The 23,526-nt window shown below is 36.4% G+C and overlaps 1 protein-coding gene across 1 annotated transcript in view; it reads left to right on the forward strand.

Moving 5' to 3' along the window:
• Positions 1-23,526, forward strand: part of GUCY1A2 (guanylate cyclase 1 soluble subunit alpha 2) — a 442,918-nt gene that overhangs the window by 403,449 nt on the left and 15,943 nt on the right. The gene's annotated exons all lie outside the window — the stretch shown is intronic.

The following is a 23,526-nucleotide window of genomic DNA, read 5'->3' on the forward strand; positions in this document are numbered from 1 at the left end:
AAAAATTTGTCAACTGGTTGAATGTGTGGTATATGGTGATACCAAGACTGAAAGCTTGGGTGATGATAAGAATGGTGGTACCTTTATAAAAGTTCTGAATGGAGTAGGTTTGGGAAGAAAGAGAATAAATTCCATTTTGGACATATTTGGTTTGAAATACTTATAGGACATCTCTTTTTAAATTGGAACTCGGAGTTAACTAACCAGAACTCAAGGAGAGACTGGAGTTGGATATGTAGGTATGGAAGTCATCTATACAGAGATAAAAATCCCATGGGAGCTGATGAGGTTGCTGAGTGGGAGAATATAGAGGCAGAGGAGAAGGTCTAGGTATCCTTATCATTGAGCAACTGAAGAAGAGTTGTTAAAGTTTTGGACATTTTAATCTGGAAATACTTTGGCAATGTCATACAAATTTCACATTTAGTAAATTTGGCTTGGGTGAAGACAAAATGAACTGATAGTTCAGGAATTGGAAATAAAGTTCCAGGAATGGATACCTGCTTTGAGGCAGCACCCCCTCTATAGTATTTGGAACCATTATATCTAACTCAAGAGCAGTAAGACAAATGGAATTACTTTTCAAAAGGTATAGGAGTGTATAAGATCACCAAGGGGAAGAGTGTAGAGAAGGTTCAGGAAAGGACCTTGGTAGACATCCATCTTTAAGAGGTGATGCAAAAATGAAGAAAAAGAGAGACAGAGAAAGATGGGTCAGAAAAGTATGAGAAATATGAGAGTATGAAATGCCATGTATAGTTTAAAGGGAAAAATGTCGGCTACTCAAGTACACAACAGAAGAAATGTGTATTGAAAGTAATTTTGTGGAAAAAAGACCTTTGGATTCTAAAAGACTGCAAGCTTTTTGTGTTAACAGGCAGTCAGAGCTACTAATGTATACTCAAACAAGGGCAACCAGAATGGTGAAGGGACTTGAAATTGTGTCATAATATCTGTTGAAGGAACAAAGATCATTTGACCTATAGAAAAGAAGATTTAACAGGATTGAAATATCTAAAAGTTTATCACGTCCAAAGGGAAGTTGTATTGTTCTGTTTTGCACATGCCCAGGAGAGGGCAAAATTAGACAAATAGGTAGAACTTATAGGGGATCAAATTTGGGTTCAACATAAAAAAAATAATTTTACTAAACACTAGAGATGTCCTAGAATGTAATTGAATGACTTTGGGAGTAATGATGAGCTTCAAGCTGAGTTAGAACACTGGGAACATAAAAATTGTTTGGGGGAGAAGCAGTTACCCTAGTGAGCATGGTGGAACTGGATCATCACTTCCAACCTAACTAGCAAATTATGCCGATTTGGAAAGTAATATCAGCATAACGCTCCTAGAGACACATGGCTACATTAAATATTGCATTTATTTATGGACTGTGATATATTGGAAAGAGCCCTGAACCAGAAGTCAGAAGACCTTTTTTTTATCCATCCCCAAAAAAGAAGGATAACAACACACTGTCTACCTCACTTGGTCCATTGAGAAAAAGCACTTTACAAACAGTAAAGTACTACAAAAATGTGAAGGCTTTTTAATCTTGAAAGTGCTATGCAATTCTAATTTAATATTATTTGACCTTGAAATTAATGAACATAAAAGGAATTCTCTTAAATAAATCCTAATTTACATTTGCCTTCCTTAATAATTGTTCCAACCTGCCTCAGGCCATCTCAACCAATTCTTCTCATCCATGAGCAAGAATCAACAGTCATTTCAAGTGCGGGAGTATGTTATATGTTGCATTTTTAAAGTTTGCATTGGTCTTATATTTTGTTTAATGTTCTATGAGTAACAAACATGAACTATAAGATTACCTTTCCTCCATATCCTCCTCAATTCTCAGGTAGTGGGTGAGAGGTGAGAGGAGCCTTGGACTTCAGTCCACAATATGCCTGGATTCCAGGCCTGAATGTCATGCTTCCGCGATGATAAACAATTAAATTCAACAAGCATTGGTTAAGTTTCTACTATGTGCAAAAATACATGATTAGGAACCAGGGCACAAAAACAAAATCAAAAGTCCTTGCCTTCAAAGAATCTGCATTCTACTAGAAAAGTCAAGTCAGTTAACCTTTTGGAGTCTCAGCTTCTTCTAATATAAAACAAATATAATTATTTCACTGTCTCAGAGGGCTGAGGACAGAGTTTCTGTTATAAATATATGCATGTGCTATGCTGATGATCATGATCATGATATTCAGAAGTAGCTAGTGTTTTGTTTTGCTTTTTTTTTCCATCGTGGTTATAACATGATTTTGGAAAAACAATCACGTGGATGCATGTTATACAAGTAGTCCTTCTATTATATTGATTGCTTTTTGTCACTAAGCTATAAATGTCTAAGATTCTCTTTCTGAACATGTTCTTTTAGGGCTCAAAATTTACCATATGGAACAATTTCTCAGGTAAACTAGGTACTCAGTATGGAACTTATAAATACTCAAGTTCCATTTTGCTTGTCCTCAGCCAAAAAGAATTTTCTGTAGAATGGGATTTCTAACATATAATGAAAGCCAAGGGGGAATTGAGATTCCATATACAGAATTTTACTTTACACAAAATTTTGCTTGGACACATCTCAGATATGTATTGAGATATCTCTGTAATGGTTGAAATGCAAGAATGCACAGCCTATTGTTTGAGAAACTTAAAAAACCCAGTTATCTGAAAACTACTTCTTGTAGTTTGCAGAGAAAGCAGATATCAGAATCTGAGTTACCTTTTGCATGACCTCCTTCATAGAGTTCTTGTCAGAAAATAATTTTGTAACAAACTATATTTCGTATTCTTCTTTTTAAGGATTAAGGCAGAACAAACCCACAGCCCCATAGCTTTTGGTAATTGTATTATAACAACCTTCAGCCTGGAGATTAGAAGGGGTTTTAGGAAACACAAATGTTTTAGGCATTTCTCTTTTCATTAACGTAAACACAAAGTTGTTGGTTGATATTTCATTGAGTTGTTGGTGTCTTCAATATACTTGTATTGCTCATCTAATCTGATTCCCCACAGACACACAAAAGAAGTAAATACCACCTTTTAAAAAAATCACTAAAGACAAATGACTTAATATGTTTTCCCCAAAGAAAAAATTGAGCTGTTCTCTAAGAGTTATTTCCTTATTTTTTCCAATTACAGACAGCAGTATTAATATTATCTTTTAAGTGTGGCTACAAAAGTCACATTGAGGAAAAAAGTGAATGAGCTATTTGCCCAATTTAGATTGTTTCTTTTTTGCTGATTTGTGTCTTTTCTCTGCTTCCTAATGAGGGGAACATATTGTCCCAAAGAACATATTTTTGGTTTGAGTATACTGGGGTTTCATGGGATACTTAAGAATATCTCTAGCCCATCTTCTTTCCCTGTAGCAAGTACCCTCCCTCAACTCCTCTAGGCACCGTCTAGCACAGTAGAAAAAATTTCATGAGTCATGCTGTTTGTCAATATTTAGACGTTAAGGTTTTTCCTGATACTACTTGCTCCTGAAGCTAGTTTTGTGTTCATTTCAGAGATATTTCAAACACATACAAGTGAAATACTGTAGTTGGGCTGGTAGTTCAGACACTATTAAAATTTTTCATTTGTTTGTCAAACAAATAAGCCTCAGTAGGTACATGCAGTACAATCCCAGGGAACTGGAATTGAAAAAGCACTTAATTGGTTAGATCAGTTGGAGGCTCTGTTAATCCAGTGTATGTGTCAGGCCTAGCATTTTTGTGTTCTTATTGTTCATAATGTGAGTAGGCTTGATTACTATCCAGCTAATCCCTTTGAGGCTTTGAAATTTCAGAGGTGAAAGGTCCAGAGAGATTAAATTGGAAGTTACAGCATCAGAGCTAGGAAACAGGTTATTTGAGCATCTGCACATTCTACAAAAGATATTTGCAATGTGTTTTAAGACATCTACAGTACTTCCTGACAAAGTATTCAGAAACAAAACCTGATTCAGCTACATACTCTAAATTTATAGGAGATTTCTATTAGTTGATAATTACTTCATTTTAATAGTGAGTTGTGTGTCTTTGGTCTTCAGGTTAATATAAAGTAGGCAATAAAAAGAAAGCAAGATTCAGAATAAGAGGGATAACTGAAGCTTCCAGTCTCTTGTTTTTTATTTCCATTGATTGATACTCTCCAGTGTCTGTTTAAAAAGCCTCAAGATAAATGTATATTTAATCAGTAACAATATTGAAGACATCCCTATCTGAGTTTTGCCTGTATGCCCCTGAAATTTAGGTATACTACTGAGAATAGCTATACAAAGTGTCCCAAAAGCTTCAATAACTTAAAATTACACTGAGACTTTTGAGACATACTGTAGCAATAAGCTATGGTGAGAATTAAAACTGCTTTTGGTTAGCCTGATCCACTTTAGTTCAATCAATAAATCTATATCTTGTGCCTTGGAGGAAGTACAAAAAATGCCAAATATTTTACCCTTCCCCTCAAGGAGTTTATAATCTACTTGGTGAGAAAAGATTTAAATATGTTAACTGTTAAATTCATTAATACCATTATGTTATATATGTAAGTAAAATTTCAGTGAAATATTAGAAGTGTCAGTACATGAGTAATGGCCAATTTAACTGTATAGAAAATTAGGGGCATTAAAAAAGGATAGATCAGAGTGAACTAGGATGCTCTGGAAAAGCTTAATGGATGGAAGAGGGAAGGGAAGAAAAGGGTGGTGTTAAGATAGATTGAAGGGATGGACCTTGGGGAACTTCTGGGAGGTGTAATGGAAGAGTGAAAAGGCAATAATTGGAAAATAAGTGGTCATCCAACCTTTGCTTAGAGAGTTAAAATCATGGAGCTGAGGCCATGCACTGCCTTTGAAAGCATTCCATGACACTTTTGGACAGCTCTGATCACCATAAAGTACTTCCTTAAATTAGACTAAAATCTGCCTCTCTGAAGTCAGTCACTCAATAAACATTTGTTCAGTGCCTACTATGCATCAGGCACTGTGCTAAGCACCGAGGAAGGTGAAAAACATTGCCACTACCAAGGAGCTAATGGTTTAGTGGGGGAGACAGCAATCAAACACAATGAACAGACAAGATATATACAGTGTAAATTGGAGGCGGTCAATAGAAGGAAAGTACTGGCAGCATGGGAGACCTATAAGGATATACAGGGAAACCAATAGATAGAAAGAGAGAAATCCATGCATGGGCAACAGCCAGTGAAAATGCCCAGAACTGGGAGAGGGAGTGTATTGTATGAGCAACAGCAAGGGGGACTGTGTCATTGGATTATTGAGTATGTGAAGCGGGGTAGGGTTTAAGATGACTGGAAATGAAGACAGGAATCAGATTATGAAGAGCTTTAAAAGTCAAATAGAATATTTTATATTCGATCCTGGAGGTAACAGAGAACCACTGGAGTTTATTGCATTGGGGTGCAGTGTGGGGAATGGTGCTATTGTGTGTGTGACTTGATCAGATCTGCACTCTAGAAAGATCGGTTTGACAGCTTACTCCTGAATGGACTGGAGGGAGAAGAAATTTGAGGCAAGGAGACAAGAACAAATAGAATCCTTTTCTCCTCTGACAGTCTTTCAAATACCAGAAAATAGCTACTATGCCCCTTGCACCCTTGAATCTTCTCTTTGTTGTTCAATTGTTTCAGTTGTATCCAACATAATTACATTTGGGGGTTTCTTGGCAAAGATACTACAGTGGTTTGCCATTTCTTCCTCCAACTCATTTTTCAGATGAGAAAACTGGTTCAAACAGGTTTAAGTGACCTGCCCAGGGTCACACAACTAGTAAGTGTTTAAAGCCAGATTTATATTCAGGTCTTCCTGACTCCAGGCTCAGCATTCTATCCACTGTTCCAGCTAGCTGCCCCAAACTCTTTTCTACCCTTGGCCAAATAGTTTAGTTAATTTAGCTGGTTTTCACATGACATAATCTCCAGATCTTATATCTTTCTGTTTGCCCTCCTCCGAGTCCTCTCAACATTATCAATATCTCCACACAATTATGCTTTCTAGAATAAAACAGGACCCTCTACCTGCTTGCTGTGTAATGCATTCATGAGTTTGAGTGAATCAGAGGATTCTGGATAATGAGTAGATAACACTTGAGATTCAGGTAAGGGTTTTATTGTGGAAGACCTTTAATAGTAAAGTAAGGAGTTTGGACTTTATCCTGTAAACAACAGGGGGCAATTCAGTGTTCATAGTTATTAAAGTAATACTTAAAGAAAATTACTCTAGTTGTTATGGGTAGGTTGGATTTTAAGTATTGGGAACAGAACAGTCAGGAAGTTATTAAAGGTATGAAGTGAAAAAAAGTCTGAATTGAGATGCTGGCAGTAAGAAGGAACAGCTGTGGGAGGTATTTTTAAAGAAGAATCAATAGGATTTAATGACGGAATTGGATGTGATTCAACAGCAAGGGATTAGACAGAAAGAAAATATTTTGGTCTAATGAACACAGTCTCAAACATGTAGTAGAAAGAGTGATGAACTTGGGACCTTAGTTCAAATCCTTGCTTTGCCACTTGTGACCTTGAACAAGTCCTTTCACTTCTCTTGTACGTAGTTTCCTCATCTATAAAATGAAGAGGCTGGAGTAGTTCATCCTTAAATTTTCTTCCAGCTTGAAATTTGTTAACACTATAATCTTATGAGTTAAAAAAGTATCTTTTTTGTCTTCTTGCTTACAATGGCCACATTGACATGAATACCCTAATCCCTTTTCCTTTTGCTCATTCATTTCTTTCCTCTTCATTTAGTTTCAAATGTTTTAAAAATTTGTTTTTAAATTTTTTTCAATCTATATCCATTTTTTCATTAATATATTTTTTTCTCCCTTTAAGGGGTCTGTTTCAAATGATGCTCCTGGTATTTATGTACTTTACAAATCCTCATAGTTTAATATAATTTGCCTTTGACTAATACATTGAATGTTAAATTCATTATTTTAGCATGCATTAACATTTTAAGATACTATTTCCCCAATTACATGTAAAACGATTTTTAACATTTGTTAATTAAAAAAAAAGTTTTGAGTTTCAAAATTCTTTCACTCCCTTCCTCTCCTCATGTCTCATTGAGACAGTAAGTAATCTGATATAGGTTATACATGTCATGCATTAGTATTTAATAAAATTTTGTATTTTAGAGAAGCCTGTGAAATAATTAGTCAGTTTTCATGGTTTCTGATTGTTGCTACTTTCTTTATTTTGGGGGGTGCCATTCCCTCTGATCTGGGTAGAATCAGTAGCTAACAGGGAAAGGAGACATTAGGTTGCCACAAGTAGTAGGCTGACACTTCGTAGAAGTACTCCATTGACTGAATTCTCCCTGGTCATTCAGTGTCTTGCAATGCAAGGCCTTAAAAGGAGTCTGATGAATATTGTCCAGAGACTTAGGGAGTGGTCATAGTACCTGATCAATCATAAGTATTTATTCAGTGCTTGTTATATGTGCTAGGTACTATGCTAAACATTGAGGAAAAGCAGAAATGGCCTCTGTTCTAAAAGAATATATTTTTATAGAAGACATTATATTGCACATAATTTGGTATATACAAGACAAATCTACGGTAGAAGGAAAGGTAGCCTTGGAGAAGGCACAACAGTTGGGAAGATTGTGAAAAGCCACTGAGAGAGGGTGAAGCTAGGGCTTAAAGGAAACCAGAGGTACTCACACCCAGATTAGAATGTAGAGCATTCCAGGAATGAGGGACAATTATTGCAAAAGTATAGAGATAGGAGATGGGAAATCATATGTGAGAATAAGCAAGTAGGACAGTATGGTTGAATCATGAAGTACAGGGAGGTGAAAATTATATTAAAAGACAGGAAAAATACAAAGAGGCCTGGTTGTAAAAAGATTTAAAGATCAAACAGGTTTTTATTTGATCCCAAAGGCAATAGAGAGTCATTGGTGTAGGAAAGTGATGTATCAGACCTGTAATTTAGGAAAATCACTTTGATAGCTTTATTAAGGATTGAAGTGGGGAGAGATTTGAGGAAGGAGGTTCATTTAAAAATCTATTGTGATAATTCAGGTGAGAAGTTCTAAAAACACATCTTAAATTGATGATTACACAAATAAAGAGCCAGGTACATGTGAGAGAAACAGAGGAAGAAATTACAAGATTTGACAACTAATAGAATATGCGGGATGAATGAGAGCAATGAGTCAAGGATGATAATAGTATAGATTCCTATGATTTTACCAATAAATGGTATCATAGAAGGGTCGTAGTCCAACTCTACTCAAATCATGTATCTTGCCTCTTAATATGTTTTATTAAGTTAAATTCCCCAAATGCTAGATAAAAATAGTATTAATTAGAAGTTTTCTAGATTTTGCTTCACATTCCATCAAGCCATGCACACTGTCATGATTTATTCTGGACCACCAGACATCCAGAGGCCACACTGTGGTGGAATTAATGTACTCAGTTTTGGTTCTGATTTAATGATTGAATACAAAATGACATAGCCTTCTATATCTAGTTGGCCAAGTATAAACCCTCCAGACCATATTTCATAATCCAACAATTGTTTAGTACAGAGTAAATGCTTCATAATAATTTTCATCTTCATTTTGAAGTTCACTACAATGAGAGGGCCCATTCCATTTTAGCTTAATTTAATTGTAAGAAAATTTTGCCTTATATTGAACTAAAACTCACTTTTTCCTGTCCATTGTAAGCCATTAGTACTAATTTTGCCCTTCAAAGAAAAGGACAATGAAAAATGGCATTGGAAATTCTACACATACCTGATCTGTCTCATTCAAGCTTCAGAACACTTTTCAAAGTACATGTATTTGAACCTTGGTTGTTGTACTTTGTGCTTGAAGAGGACTGAAATGATATCCCTATGTAGGGACAAGGTATAGTTTGTCCAACTGTGCTTGATTAGATAAAAGCTCTACCATAGGTCAGGCACAAATAGTGCATAGGTGGCATTTTCACATAAGCAACATTGGTGGCATTTACAGTTATGTTATGTAGGTGGCAGTGGAGATTGCTATCATAGGTGGTATTAATAGATGGGTGATAGAGGTGAGATTAGAAGATAGGTGACAAAAGTGACATTGGCAAATAGGTGGCATAAAAGGCATTGGAAGTTTGATGAAATAAAAGTGTAATGTGGCACAGGTTACAACCTTACCTCCTTTACCATCGTGTCTGGGTTCACATTTGAACTCAGATCTTCCTGACTCCTAGCCTGGTCCTCAATCCACTCTGCCACATAACTGCTCCTTTAACAAAGTTCTCTTTAAGGGATTTGAATGGATCTTTAAATCTAGAGGTACAAAGCATAATTCTCCATGACTCACCTACCTACTTTTACTGGCATCTCATTGTCCAAAGTGCATTGGGGTTGATTTTGTTATGAGATGTTTTGAAGAAGTGAAACAAATAAGTAATAGGTTCATATTCCAGGTCCTTTTTGAAGAATTCTTTCAAAAGGTTTGGAAGCAGAGTGGGGCAGGGGAAAGATTTTAACCCTAGCTCAGCTACTTACTTGCTAGGCAACTTTAGTCAAGTCTCATAGCTCAACCAACTAATCAACAAGTATTTCTTAGGTGGCTGCTATGTGCCAGGCACTCTTCTTGGAGAGGAAGATACAAGTGCAAAGAATAAATCAATCCCTATTCACAATGAGTTTATTATCTAATGGGTGGCCCTCAGTTTTCCTATCTGAAAAGGATGGGTTGGAATAGATGATATCTAAGGTCTCTCTTAGCTCTAAATCTATGATCCTATCATCATCCCTTATCCACAGCAACTATAATACCCTCAAAATTATCCTGCATGATCCAAACTTTGTGATTCAAACTAATTCTTGGTCTTTTAATTTGCTCTTCACTCAAAGTTCTCAAGTATACCACATTTCCTTGATAACAATGACTTTACTAATAGTAATGCATAAATATATACTGTGTCCCAAGCAGGAACATATTGGCATCATCTGGTACCTGTTCTTGAGAGCTAATTGTTAAATTTTCAGTGTAAGCATTTACATTTTGGAAACTGGCAAACACTACATACCAGGAAGGGAAACTAGGTGAGGCAGTGGATAGAGTGCTGGACCTGCAGTCAGGAAGACTCATCTTTGTAAGTTCAAATCTGGTCTCAGACATTTTACTAGCTTTGTGACCCTGAGCAAGTCATTGAATTATCTTTGCTTCAGTTTCCTCATCTGTGAAATGAACTGGAGAAGGAAACAGTTAACAGCCCCAGTATCTTTATGAAGAAAAGCCCAGAAGGTTTTCTGACAAAGAGTCAGTCACCCCTGAAAAGTGATTGAACACATCAGGACTTGATTTATTGTTATAATGATTATCTAGACATAGGAAAATGATAGAAAGGATGTTAATAATGCCATTTAAACTTAAAGTATGTTGTGCATGCCTTTCCACACTCCCCCCACCCCAGGAGAACCAGTTGTTAAGCATTTAGAAGTATATCCCAGACACAACTATCCACCATTGAAGATCCCAACCCTTCTCTTGACTGACAAACTTTGTGAAATCCTAGGTTGAAAAAAAATTTAATACCTGTTGGCTAACCTGATCCATGGGTCTCTCAGAACTTAACTGGGCTCCTTCTTGAATGATAACTAAAGAGACCCTCACCAAAGCCCAGTCAGAGCTAGGGTTTCATTTGTATATTGTTTGAGAACCTAAGGCTACCTTCTTGCCACAATAAGATATTGGAGGACTCCAGTGCAGGAATATTGAGAACATTAAAGCATCCTTCACCCCAGTATAATCTTTTCTTTTTAGTTTTTAATGTGTCTCCAACATATAGAACTCCCCTTAAAGTAAGATGACTTTGTTATTCCCATTTTGGAGATAATAGAATAGAGTCCCAGAAAGGATGACAATTATCCAAGTTCACATGGTCAGCTGACAACAGAGTTGGGACCAAAATCTGCATTTTGAGAGTGAACACCCAAGACCCACTGGGACTATCTGTGCAATACTTCCATGAAAAAAAAAGTTGCATCAGCCTAACTCTAATGGACAGCTGGGAAGCTCAGCACATAGAGTGCTGGGCCTATAATCAAGAAGAGCTGAGTTCAAATCTGGACTAAGACACTTACTAGCTGTGTGACCCTGGGCAATTCACTTCACCCTCTGTGCCTCGGTTTTCTTGTTGGCAAAAATGAGTAGAAGAAGAAAATGGCAAACCATGTCAGTATCTTTGCCAAGAAAACCCCAAAGGGGGTTGCAGGAAGACAGACATGACTGAAAAATGACTGAACAACAAAAGCCCTATACTTTATAGAGTGTGAGTGGGTGGGTTTCCATGTTTGTTTTTTACACTATTACAAAAGACAATGGATTTAAAATTGAAAGGATTTTTTAAGTTATCTAGTCCAGTCTCCTCTTTTCCTGGATGGGGAAACAGAGGTCTACAGAAGCAAAAACAATTTGCACAAGGTAGCAAATGGAAGGGACAGGATTTGAATCCAGGACATCTGATTCTATATTCAGTATTCTTTCTACTGTGCCACAAAGCCTCAATGTCTGTGTCATTATCAAATGTGCTGAATAAAAATTATTTCACCATTCTATAAATATTACTAGCTTCCCTAATTGACAAAATAAATGATCCTGTCTTTGTGAATTTGACTGCTAATTTAATTTTGTTTTTATATGTCATGGATACAACGAACACTTTTAAATGGACTGTATTTACCTAGAATTTTGTAGTGTGGCAAGTGTCAGGACCATCAAGGTCTTTTGATGGTGGAGGTGTCCAAGGTTCTGATTGAATCTCCTCATTTGGGGAGTGTGGTAGGAATGGCGCTGTGGATGAAAAATCATTGCTCAGTTGGTGGTCATATTTTCAGCATAACCAAGCTAAGCTCAAGAGTTAGACAATAATTGTGCTAAAAAGATAGGATGTGGGGTTCTGAAGAAATTGGTTTCAATAAAAAAATACAAACAAAATTCAAGGGAAGAGAGATGGTGGCAGCAAAACATTATCTCTGAGATTTGGGCTTCAGTAGTTTAGTACCTGTGACTCTAAGAACCTATAGCATGTTCAGTGGCTACACTCCAATAAAGCTGTCTTGACAGATAAGCTAAACCAGATTGAGGATAATCAATGACTACATAGGTGAGGTGGGGGATGTCTATCTCAAGCATGTGAAGACTTCCTCTGATGGAATTGGCAGAAGAGAACAGTTTATTCAATGTCCATGGATGAGGCTGAAGCAGGTGCCTTGGAGCACTGAGGGCTTGGTCATTTAGTATATCTCAGGCCATCTCCAGTTGTCCTGACTTTTTTCTTGCCACTGGACTTCTATAAAAGGAAGTACCTGCTCTCAAGAAGCTCATGTTCTAATTAAGAGACATGACCAGAGTCCAGTTTCAGGGCAGATGGAAAGACCCAGGACTCAGGGTGGATAGTAAGGCCTGATAGACCTTAGAGAACAATAACAGGGCAGGAGATCCTTGACCAGTGACTGTCATGAAAGAGGCAATGAGTCTGAAATTTGGAGCTTTGGGCATTACCTCAGGTCAGGGGTGGGCTAGGTTTGGGAGAGAGTTCATACAGCTAAGAAGGGGCATTCAGCACCTGGTGGGAGCTGGGCAATGGGAGCTAGTGTGGAGGAAGAAAAGGGTTCTTTGACACTCTTTAATAAGTGAATGGTAAATGGGATGGATAGAGGTATAGAAGATACTCCTCATAGGAACCCATCTTGCTTTGTCCCTGGGCTACTGCTTATTTTCATGTATCCTCCCATTTGGTCCTTATGATAAACCCATAATATGGGTAATTTTGAAGGGGAAGGAAGGGAATATCGGTGATTTTATTCATGTAGGGACCTCCTGATTAAAAAAAAAATCCCTTTGCTGATGCAAATCAGCAAAACTGACCTTTTTGTTGTTTAGTCATTTCATTCATGTCTGTTTCTTCATGACCCCATTTGGATTTTTCTTGGCAAAGATACTGGAAAAGTTTACTATATCTTTCTCCAACACATTTACAGATGAGGAACCTTAGGCAAACAGGGTTAAGTGACTTCCCCAGGGTCACACAACCAGTATATCAGTTGATTCTAATCCAGTTCTTTCTCACTCTGAAGTCAGTGGTATATTCACTACATCATGCTGTATCTTAGGCAATGATAATAATTGAAACATATAGTACTTTAAGTTTGCAAGTCACATGGTATACTAGACTACTACTATGTTGTGGGCTCCATGGGTACAATTATGTCCATTTTACAGATGAGGAACTGAGACTTAGAGGCATAGTAACTGTCAGAGGCAGGAGATGAATCCAGGTCTTCCAACTGCAAGTTCAGTTTGCCCTCTATTCTAGCCACACTGCCTCTCTAGGTAGCATGAGTATATTGCCTGTCTCTTAGAGATGAAGACCTGGAACCCAGATTAGAGAACTATTTCACCAAAAATCACATGAATACTATGGTATTCTAAGTGAGGCAACCAAAATAAAATCTTTTTTTAAGTCCAATATGATGTACTAATAACAGACAATTAGGTACTGTGCTATAACATCAATCAAGCTAGTCAAATACTGTCTGGTTGCCAATCCTGAATCTAAGTCTAGGGCTATTTACAACACATTTTGCTGCCCTCAATTCTATGGGGCCTCTTGTTGTTGGGCCTGGTGTAGTGCAGAGAGAACCTTGGTTTTAGTCCCAAATTGACCATTTATCTGTGTGACCTAGACAAGGCAAATGCCTTCACCTTTGTGCCTCAGTTTCCTCATGTGTAAAAAGAGGTTAGGCTGAATGATCTCTATGGTGACTTGTAGATCCAAATTTATGACTGCATGAGCTAATCACATGATTTGATATTCACCATTGCTTAGGAAATACTGATTAAGCTGTGTAGGGAGCAGGATGTGAAATCCACAAGCAGTTTGTACTGCTAGGTCCCAATGAGCGCTAATAATGAATCCTATGAAGCATATATTTGAAGTTATAATTATTATTACTATATTATATTTTATATATTATAATGTTATATATATTTAACTACATTATGATGTAGTTAACTATTCAAAGTTATAATTATGTAAAATAATTAGTTCCAGACCAATGAAAACATGCAGTTCAAATAAAATAACCACTTCACCTTCACAGGATTCTTTTTTTTGCATACATTAGTACCTTGCTGTATCTTATAGTTTAGAGAGTCTGGATGCTATCACTGCTATGTAATCCCTTACTTTAATCCAAACTTGACACTTTGTTGGTTTTTCTTGTAATATGCCCATCTTTCAAAGACCTTCTTCTTTTAATTATCTTAATTCCTGTCCATCAGTGCATCACTCTCAAGTTCAGACATCACCTTCCTGATGTCATTGGTCCTTTGTGAGAATGAAGGATGAACAAAAACAGCAAACAACAACCTCACCTTTAATTATTGAATGGGTGTTGCTTCAGACAAGCTGAGATCTGGGAAAGACCTTAGCTTAAGAAGGCCAAAGTATCCCCACTGCATCCAGGGCCATCTCCAATCATCCTGACCTATGTCTTGCCACTGGTCTCCAATGACCCTGGAGGAAAGAGTCAGGCTGATGACTCTGAACAGCCCTGTGTCACTTAAATCCAATTCATTTGCAAGTCAGGACATCACCCTCCTGATGTCATTGGTCCTTTTTGAGAACAAAGGATCATCAACAACAATTAGAAAGAAAAGAAGTACATTTATACAAATACACACTACATACACTGTATATACATATAGTGTGTATGTATCATTGTTGCAGCAAGTACCCCAGCATCCCCAGGGTGGCTGCCAACACAGGTTCTTAGATCTTCTTTTCTAAATGAAAGCAACTCAAAATGTGTCAACAATCTTGCTTTAATCAATCAAACATATCATCTACCTAGTTCAGGGGGAAAAGTCAGCACCCTGAACTTCAGGGTATACAGAGGTTATAAGCAGAAGTTACAAGAAGACAGAGAAACATATCAAGCAGACAGGCTTCCAACTGTCCAACCATTTCATCCATACCTAGTCAGTTACCAGAGAGGGAAGCATCAACATCTGGATTTTTCAAGCCTGGGGGGTTCAACAGCTGCCCAGAGTCTTGTCTGGTCAAATCACACAACACTTTTCAAAGTGAGCCCCAAAACAAAGCCTCACATCAGGGTTTATATAGCCTTCTCCTGGCTCAGAGAATATCACAACCCTCTTGACCCACTGCCCAATCACAGAGCACCAAGGTGTGGGCATTCCTGAAAACCAAGCCTTGTGCCACAGTCCTCCAGGTGCACTTAAGTCTAGGGCCTAAGGGCAGGGAAGATCTTAAATTCCCATTCCCATAACAATCATATATAATATATAATATATTATTATTATATATTCCCATAACAATCATATATAATATATGTTAATATATAAAATATTTTATGTAAATATAATATATATTATATTATATATAATAAATAAAAATCATATAATTTGTGTGTATGTATATACACATATGGATCAATATAGCATGTCTAAAGTAAATACAAATATATGTATATGTACAAACATAAGTATATATCTATATACATATGTTCAGTATAAGACTAAAGTCAATACAAATATGTGTATGTACACATAGAAACAAACATGTGTATTCACATACACAAATACATACACATACATATAGTGGTTAAATACAAGGTAGTTTGTGAGGGAAGGCACTAGTAGATAAGAAGTGGGGGACTAGGAGAGCAGGAAAGGCTTTATAAGGAAGATGGTACTTGAACTACATCTTAAAGGAAGAGATTATTTCTCTTAGAAATGAGGAGAAAGTGCATCTCAGGTATGTGGAAAGCCAGTACAAAGGCAGAAAAATGGGAGATGAATTTTTGTGTGTAAAAAAATAGAAAGGAAGACAATTTGACTAGATCCCATGGTTCAGGAAGGGGACTAATAGCCAATGAGGTTGGAAAGATAGACTGGGACTAGGTTAAAAAGAACTTTAAAAGCTAAGCAGATGAATTTATATTTAATTCTAGAAGGAAGAGAGTTGGTTGAATAGGGGAATCACATGGTCAAATCTGTGTTTAAGGAAAATTATTTTGGTAGCAGTGTGTAGGATGAACTGGAATGGGAAGAGACACTTAAAGCAAGGAGACCAACAAGGAGGCTGGTGCAATAATCTTGATCACATATGATCAAAGACTGAACTAAGGTGATAATTATGAAAGTGAAGATAAGGGGTTGAATTTGAGAGACATTGTGAAGTGAAGGTAAATCAGTAAGATTTGACAAGTGATAGAATGTGTGTAATGAGAGTGAGGAGTCAGAGAAAATGCTCAGATTATGAATGTAAAACACTAATGATATCTTCAGTAGAAATAGGAAAGTCTGGGAGAAGGAAAACATAATGGGTTCAGCTTTGGACATGTTGAATTTAGGATATTCCTGGGATATCAGGTTTGAAATACCTCATTGGCAATTGGGTGATGTGGGACTGAAGCTTAGGGGAGAGACTAAAGCTTGAGAATATATGTGTGTATATGTATTTATGTATGTTTATTTCCATATATACATAGTCATTTACACATGTGTATGTTGTAGGTCAGTTGTTTTAGTTGTATCCAATTCTTTGTGACCCCATTTAAAGTTTTCTTAGCAAAGATACTGTAGTGGTTTGCCATTTCTTTTTCCAGATCATTTTATAGGGAGTGGGCACTTGCAGGGGAGCAGAGTCCCTGGTTTCAATTCTAGGACAGAAAAGTAAGCTAAAGTTGTCAGTGATGTGAGGGACCATAGGGAGTAAGAATTTTCAGTAACAGCATGTCTATCAGCCATGATTCAGGGGCACAGAGGAGTGCCTGAAATTGCACTCCCATATAAAACTCAGAAAACAACAATAAGAAAGACCTGAAGCCTGAGGCATCATTTCCCATACACTGGGGGTGGAACTTCACTATAATAATAAGCCACTAAAATTCATACACAAAGGAAAAAGAAGCCAGTCATAGATAACTACTATGGAGATAAAGATTCAGGTTCATACTTAAAAGAAGATAGTGAAGTTAAAAATCTGTTCTTACTTCAAAATAAAATGTTAAATAGCCTGAAAAGAGTTCTTGGAAGAGTTTAAAAAGACTTTAAAAATCAAATAGAAATGTTGAGGAAAAATTAAAAAAAAATAAGAGCAATAAAAAAATCAAGAAAATAATGAAAAGAAAGTCTATCAATTGGAAATAGAGATTCAAAAACTTGAAGAAAATAACTCCTTAAAAACTAAAACTAGACAAGGGAAAGCTAATGACATTATAAATAAAATAAGAAATAGTCAAACAAATTCAAAAGTATGAAAAAATATGATAATATGAAGCATACAGTTAAAAAAACTTATCTGGAAAACAGATTGAGGAAAGAATTGTTGTAATACCTGAAGGGTATGATTTTAAAAGTCTAGCTACAATATTACAAGAAATCATTAAGAAAAATTGTCCTGAAGTTCTAGAATGAGAGAGTAAAATAGAAATAGAAAAAAAACCCTACAGATCACTACCTGAGAAAGATCTCAAGATGAAAACCCAAAGGAATTGTGTAGCTAAGTTTCAAAACACCCAAGTCAAGGAGAAAATACTATAAGCATCAAGAAAAAAAAAACACTCTAAAATTGTGGAGCTACTTTCAGGGTAACACAAGATCTAGCAGCATCTCCATTAAAAGACCAAAGGGCTTGAAATGTTACATTTCAAAAAACAAAGGAAATGAGCTTGCGATCAAGAGTAACTTATCCATCAAAGCTGAGTATAATCCTGAGTGAAAAAAAATTTTAATGAATTTAAAGACTTTCACATATTTGTGGCAAAAAGGCCAGAATTCAGTGGAAATTTTGACATATAAGATCCTGGAGAAACATAGGACAAACATTAAAGATCATTTTTAAGGGACTCAATAACATAGGCCTGCACAAATATTATGGTCCTCAGGCAGCTTGTTCCAAAGTATTTCCTCTCCATTCACAGGATGTTTTCCTCTACATTTTTTACTGGCCACCTGAAGTCCTTTGGCATGCTGCAAGCGGTCCTAGGGCAAGTTGCAAGTTGGTCAGGCCTGTAATAAAGTCAGATTTTTTACTTCTTGTATGTGAAAATATTATCTCTATTCTTTTTTTTTATTTTTTTTTAAAGCAATTGGGGTTAAGTAACTTGCTCAAGGTTACACGGCCAGGTGTTTCTGGGTTGGTGCTAAGTGTCTGAGCCCAGGATTCAATCCCAGGACATCCCGACTCGAGCCGGTGCTCTTATTCATTGTGCTACTGGCCGCCCCTATTATCTGTATTCTTAAAAATGTTATCACTACTTGGGTAGTTTGAAAGAGCATGCACAGAAGGAAAGCGTGGGGTTGAGTTTAGTATTATAGGATCATTCTAAAAAATAAAATCAGGTACAGAGAGGTAAAATGGAGCAATTATCTCATACAAATGAGGCTTGAAAGGAAGAACTGTAACAGAGGAAGCATTTTGGGTGGAGGATTGGTTGTGCTGATTCTCATCAGAATTGAATTAATGAAGGAATAGCATACATCTACAGAATGTAAAAGTCTTCTGAATTTATAAAGAAATAGGAGGGCAAGGAGACAGGAGAAGAGAGGAACTGTTAGAAGTGTGTATATCAAGAAGTAGGAGGGTAGGAGCAGAGGATAAGGAGGGGCTCTTAGAAGGCAGGGTAGATTAAGGCATAGTAATATTGGAGGGTATCTTTAAAAGGGTGTGGATTGAATCTGAGAGGTAGTGGAAAGAAGTAAATTAGATGTATGAGGAGGTATGGAGCACAAAGAGAGGATGAGAATGATAATAGTGAGGAAAAATAGGATGGAGGGAAATGCACAAATAGTAATTATAACTTTGATTGTGAATGGAATGAACTCATCTATAAAACAGAAACAAGTAACAGAATGGATTAAAATCAGAACCTGACAATATATTGTTTACAAGAAACACATTTAAAAATAAAAGCTACACAGAGTTAAAATAAAGAGCTGGAGCAGAATTTACTATGCTTCAGCTTACGTTAAAAGATGGGCACCAATCATGATTTCAGACAAAGTTAAAGCTAAACAGGAAAATCATATTATGATAAATGGTACCATAGGCAATGGCACAATATCAAAACTGAGTCTATATGCACCAAATGCTATAGCATCTAAATATTTAAATGAAAAACTAAATGAATTATGGTTGGAAATAGATAGATAGTAATACTGTGATCATGAGAGATTTTAACCTTCCCCTCTCAGAATTAGCTAAATTTAACTGTGAAATAAATGAGAAAGGCCAGGGTGGAGCCAAGATGGCAGAGTAGAAGCAGGAAATTCCATGAGCTCCCCCCACAAACACCTCTAATACCTGTAAAATATGACTCTAAACAAATTTTAGAGCTACAGAACCCACAAAGTGACAGAGAGAAACAAATCTCCCGTTGAAGGTAGCCTGGCAGGCCAACAAGAAGGGTCTGTCTCACAGAGCTTGGGGCCAACCACAGCCCCACATGAACCCCCATTCCAGCTTCAGTGAGCCCCAACCAGCAGCGGCCAGAGAAGACTTCAGGAGAGTGAATCACCAGCAGCTGTGGTGGTTTCCAGAATTCTCACCCATAAATGCCAAAGAGAAAGTAAAAGGTCAATGGGGAACCCTGTTGGATGGAAGAGCATGGTCCAGCCCCTGCCACCAGGGTGAGAGGTGGCAGAGCTGTCGTGGCTGAAGCCGTGCTGTGTGGGTGCCTCCAGAGCTCCTGGCCTGTAGATTATGACCTTCAGGGGGAATTGCTCTTGCTTTGACCTGCTTGGATCTGGGTTGTCATGTTGGGTGAGAAATGCCAGTGTTCCAGTGTGGTATCTGTAAAGAGGGTGCCCTCCTCAGACCTCTGACAACATTTGTGAAAACCCCAGTGATTTGGGACACAGCTCTCCACTCTGGAAGCAGAGTTCTACTGTGGCAAAGAGCTCAAAAGTCAAGTAATTATCTGGCAAGATGAATAAGCAGAGGAATCACTATCGTCCATAGAATCCTTTTTTGGGGACAAAAAGGATCAAAACATGGAAGGGGAGGAGGACAGTGAAGTCAGAACTTCTGCATGAAAAGCTTCCAAGAAAAGTATGAGCTGGTTACAAGCCATGTAGGTGCTCAAGAAGGATTTTGAAAATCAAATAAGAGAAGTGGAGGAAAATTTGGGAAGAGAAATGAGAATGATGCAAGAAAAAAATGAAAGTGAGTCAACACCCTACTAAAGGAGATCCCCAAAAATATTGAAGAAAATAACACCTTAAAAATAGACTAACTCAAATGGCAAAAGAGGCTCAAAAAGCCAATGAGGATAAAAATGCCTTAAAATTTCTATTTTATTTTCTGGTTCTAGAATATTAGAGCAATTTTCCTTGATAATTTCTTGAAAGATGATGTCTAGCCTTTTTTTTAACATGGCTTTCAGGTAGTCCAATAATTCTAAATTATTTCTTCTGTATCTCTTTTCTAGGTCAATTGTTTTTCCAATTAGGTATTTTAAATTTTCTTCTATTTTTCATTCTTTTGATTTTGTTGGACTGATACTTTATGTGTCATAGAGTCATTACCTTCCACTTGCACAATCCTAATTTTTCAAAAGTTATTTTATTCAGTTAGCTTTTGAACCTCCTTTTCCATTTGGCTAAATTCTACTTTTGAAGGAGTTGTTTAATATACTTAATTATATCAATAACAAAAATTTAAAAAAAACTAAAACAAGAATTATATGATTATATCAATGGATGCAGAAAGAACTTTTTATAAAATACAAAACTGATTCCCATTAAAAACACTTGAAAGCAGAGATATAAATGGATATTTCCTAAAATCATAAGAAGTATTTACCTAAAACTATCAACTAGCATTTTTTTTGTAATGGGGATAAGCTAAAAGCCTTCCCAGTAAGATCAGGTATGAAACCAGCATGCTCACTGTCACCAGTATTAATCAATATTGTATTAGAAATCTTAGCAATAGCAAGAAGAGAAGCTAAAGAAAAAGAAGGAATCATAATGGGCAATAATATAATAAAATTATCACTTTTGCCAATGATGTGATGATATACATGGAATACCATAAAGATTAAACTAAAAATGTTTGAATCAATTAATAATTTTAGCAAAGTAACAGAATGTAAAATAAACCATCATAGATCATCAGCATTTTTTATATCACCAAAATTCTGCAAGAAGATATAGTAAGAAATACGCCATTTAAAATACCTGTAGACAGTGTAAAATACCTTGAAGTATGTCTGCTTAAAGAAACCCAGGAACTGCATGAAAATAATCACAAAACACTTTTTATATACAGTCAGATTTAAATTATTATGGAAATATTAATTGCTCATTTTTCAGCAGAGTCAATATAATAAAAAATGACAATTTTACTAAAACTAATTCATTCAATACATCCCAATTACCAAAAACAAATATTTAACTGAGTTAAAAAAGATAATAAAAATTAATTTGGAAGAACAAAAGTTCAAGAATATCAAAGGAACTAATTTAAAAATGTAAACAAAAGAGGTTTCGCAGTATCAGACCTTAAACTATATTATAAGGCAGTAATTATCAAAACTACTCTGTGCTGTCTAAAAGATAGAAATGTAGATAAGTGGAACAGAGTAGACATACAATACACAGCAGCAAATAATTATAGTAACCTTGTATTTAAGAAATGTAAAGATTTAAGTTTATGAGATAAGAATCCATTATTTGGTAAAAATTGTTGGGAAAGCTGGAAAGTAGAAATTGGGCACAGATCAATATCTTACATCATTTACTGAGATAAGATAAATATTCTAGATATAAAGGGAGATATCACAAGGAAATTAGAAGAACATAGAATATATTACCTATCAGACTTGTAGACAAGAGAAAAATTGATGAATAAACAAGAGACAGAAGCATTGTGAGGTGTAAAATGGATGATTTGAATTACATTAAACCAAAAAGATTTTGTACAAATAAAACCAATGTAGCCAAGATCAGAAGGAAAAGAGAAGATTGGAGGGGGGAGGGTTTAAAAGACAATTTCTTAGATAAAGTTCTCATGTCTCAATATATGAAGAATTTTGTCAGATTTATAAGAATGAATCATTCCCCAAATGACAAGTGGTCAAAAGATATGAGCAGACAATTTTTCAATGAAGAAATCAAAACTATATAGAGACATATTTAAAAAACCTCTAAATTCTTATTGATTAGAGAAATACAAATTAAAACAACTTTGAGATATCATTTCATGCCTATAAGACTGTCTAAAATGATAGAAGGGGAAAGAAACAGATGTTGGAGGGGATGTGGAAAATAATGGGATACTAATTTTCTGTTGGTGGAACTGTGAACTAATCCAGCCTTTTGGGGAGCAATCTGGAATTATGCCAAGATATAAATTTTCATATACCCTTTGACCCATCAATACCACCATTAGGTATATTTCCCAAGATGATTAAGAAAAAGGAAAATACGATTGCTTTAAAAATTAAAAAAAAGAAAAAGGAAAATAACCTATGTGTTTTAAAATATTTATAACAGCTTTCTTCATGGTGGCCAAAAATCCCACTGGAAATAATGGAAATAAAGGGGATGGTCATCAGTTGGGGAGTGGCTAAACAAGCTGTGGTATATGATTGTGATGGAATACTATTGTGCCATAAGAAATGATGACCTACCTGGGTGAGAGAAAAGAGAGATTGTGTTCTGGGTAGAAAATAGCTATCAGAATCTGGATTGGGTGATTAATTTATATTGAATGAACCTGAAAGGATGAGAGGTTACTGAGAGATGATGCTAAAAGGAGAATTTGGAAGTGGCAAGTGGTGGACTAAGGAGAAGCAATCTGATTCTATCATCATTACTACCACCACCATCAGTGGGTAAGAGGATATGAATAAAAACATACAACTAGTACTGGAAAGGATGGCATGGAAAATAGTCATGAGGCAGGGGTCTGGTCTCAACAAGTGCCAAAAGATTAAAGGAATGAGAAGAGAAGAGATTCAGGAAGAGACACTGGCTAATGCAGGAATTTGTTTTTATTGACTATACACATTTACAGTTGTTTTTCTTGCTTTATTAGTGGATAGGAGAGGAGCAAGGGTGAGAGGGAAAGAGTTCAAAACTAAAATTTTTTTTAAATTTAAATCTTAAAAAAATAGATGAGAGCAAGATAATTATGCAACAGGGATTCAAGAGAGTGCAGTTGGAGGAGGAAGTAGATCTGGAATGTAGTCTGGAATGGAATCTGAAAGATTGGGTTGAAGGGGTTGGGAATAAAGGAGACAACAGCTGAGGCTGGAGAGGGAGGGTTGTTCTTCAGTGGCTGGCTGTTCATTGTTCCAGAAGTGGGAAGAGTAGAAGGGCATTGTAGTACAATAACATTTTGAGAATTAGTCAAATGAGGTAACAGTGAGCTCTGATGATGAAAGCAGTCAAATAGCAGTTTTAAGTTAGATAGTTTGTGTAGGCACAGCCTTCAACTGCCTGAGCTGCCATATTGCTGTGATTTAGGGATC

Source organism: Petaurus breviceps, unplaced genomic scaffold (assembly GCF_028583685.1).
Source record: "Petaurus breviceps papuanus isolate PSGF00001 unplaced genomic scaffold, PetGlider_PUasm1.0 91133, whole genome shotgun sequence".
NCBI lineage: Eukaryota > Metazoa > Chordata > Mammalia > Diprotodontia > Petauridae > Petaurus > Petaurus breviceps.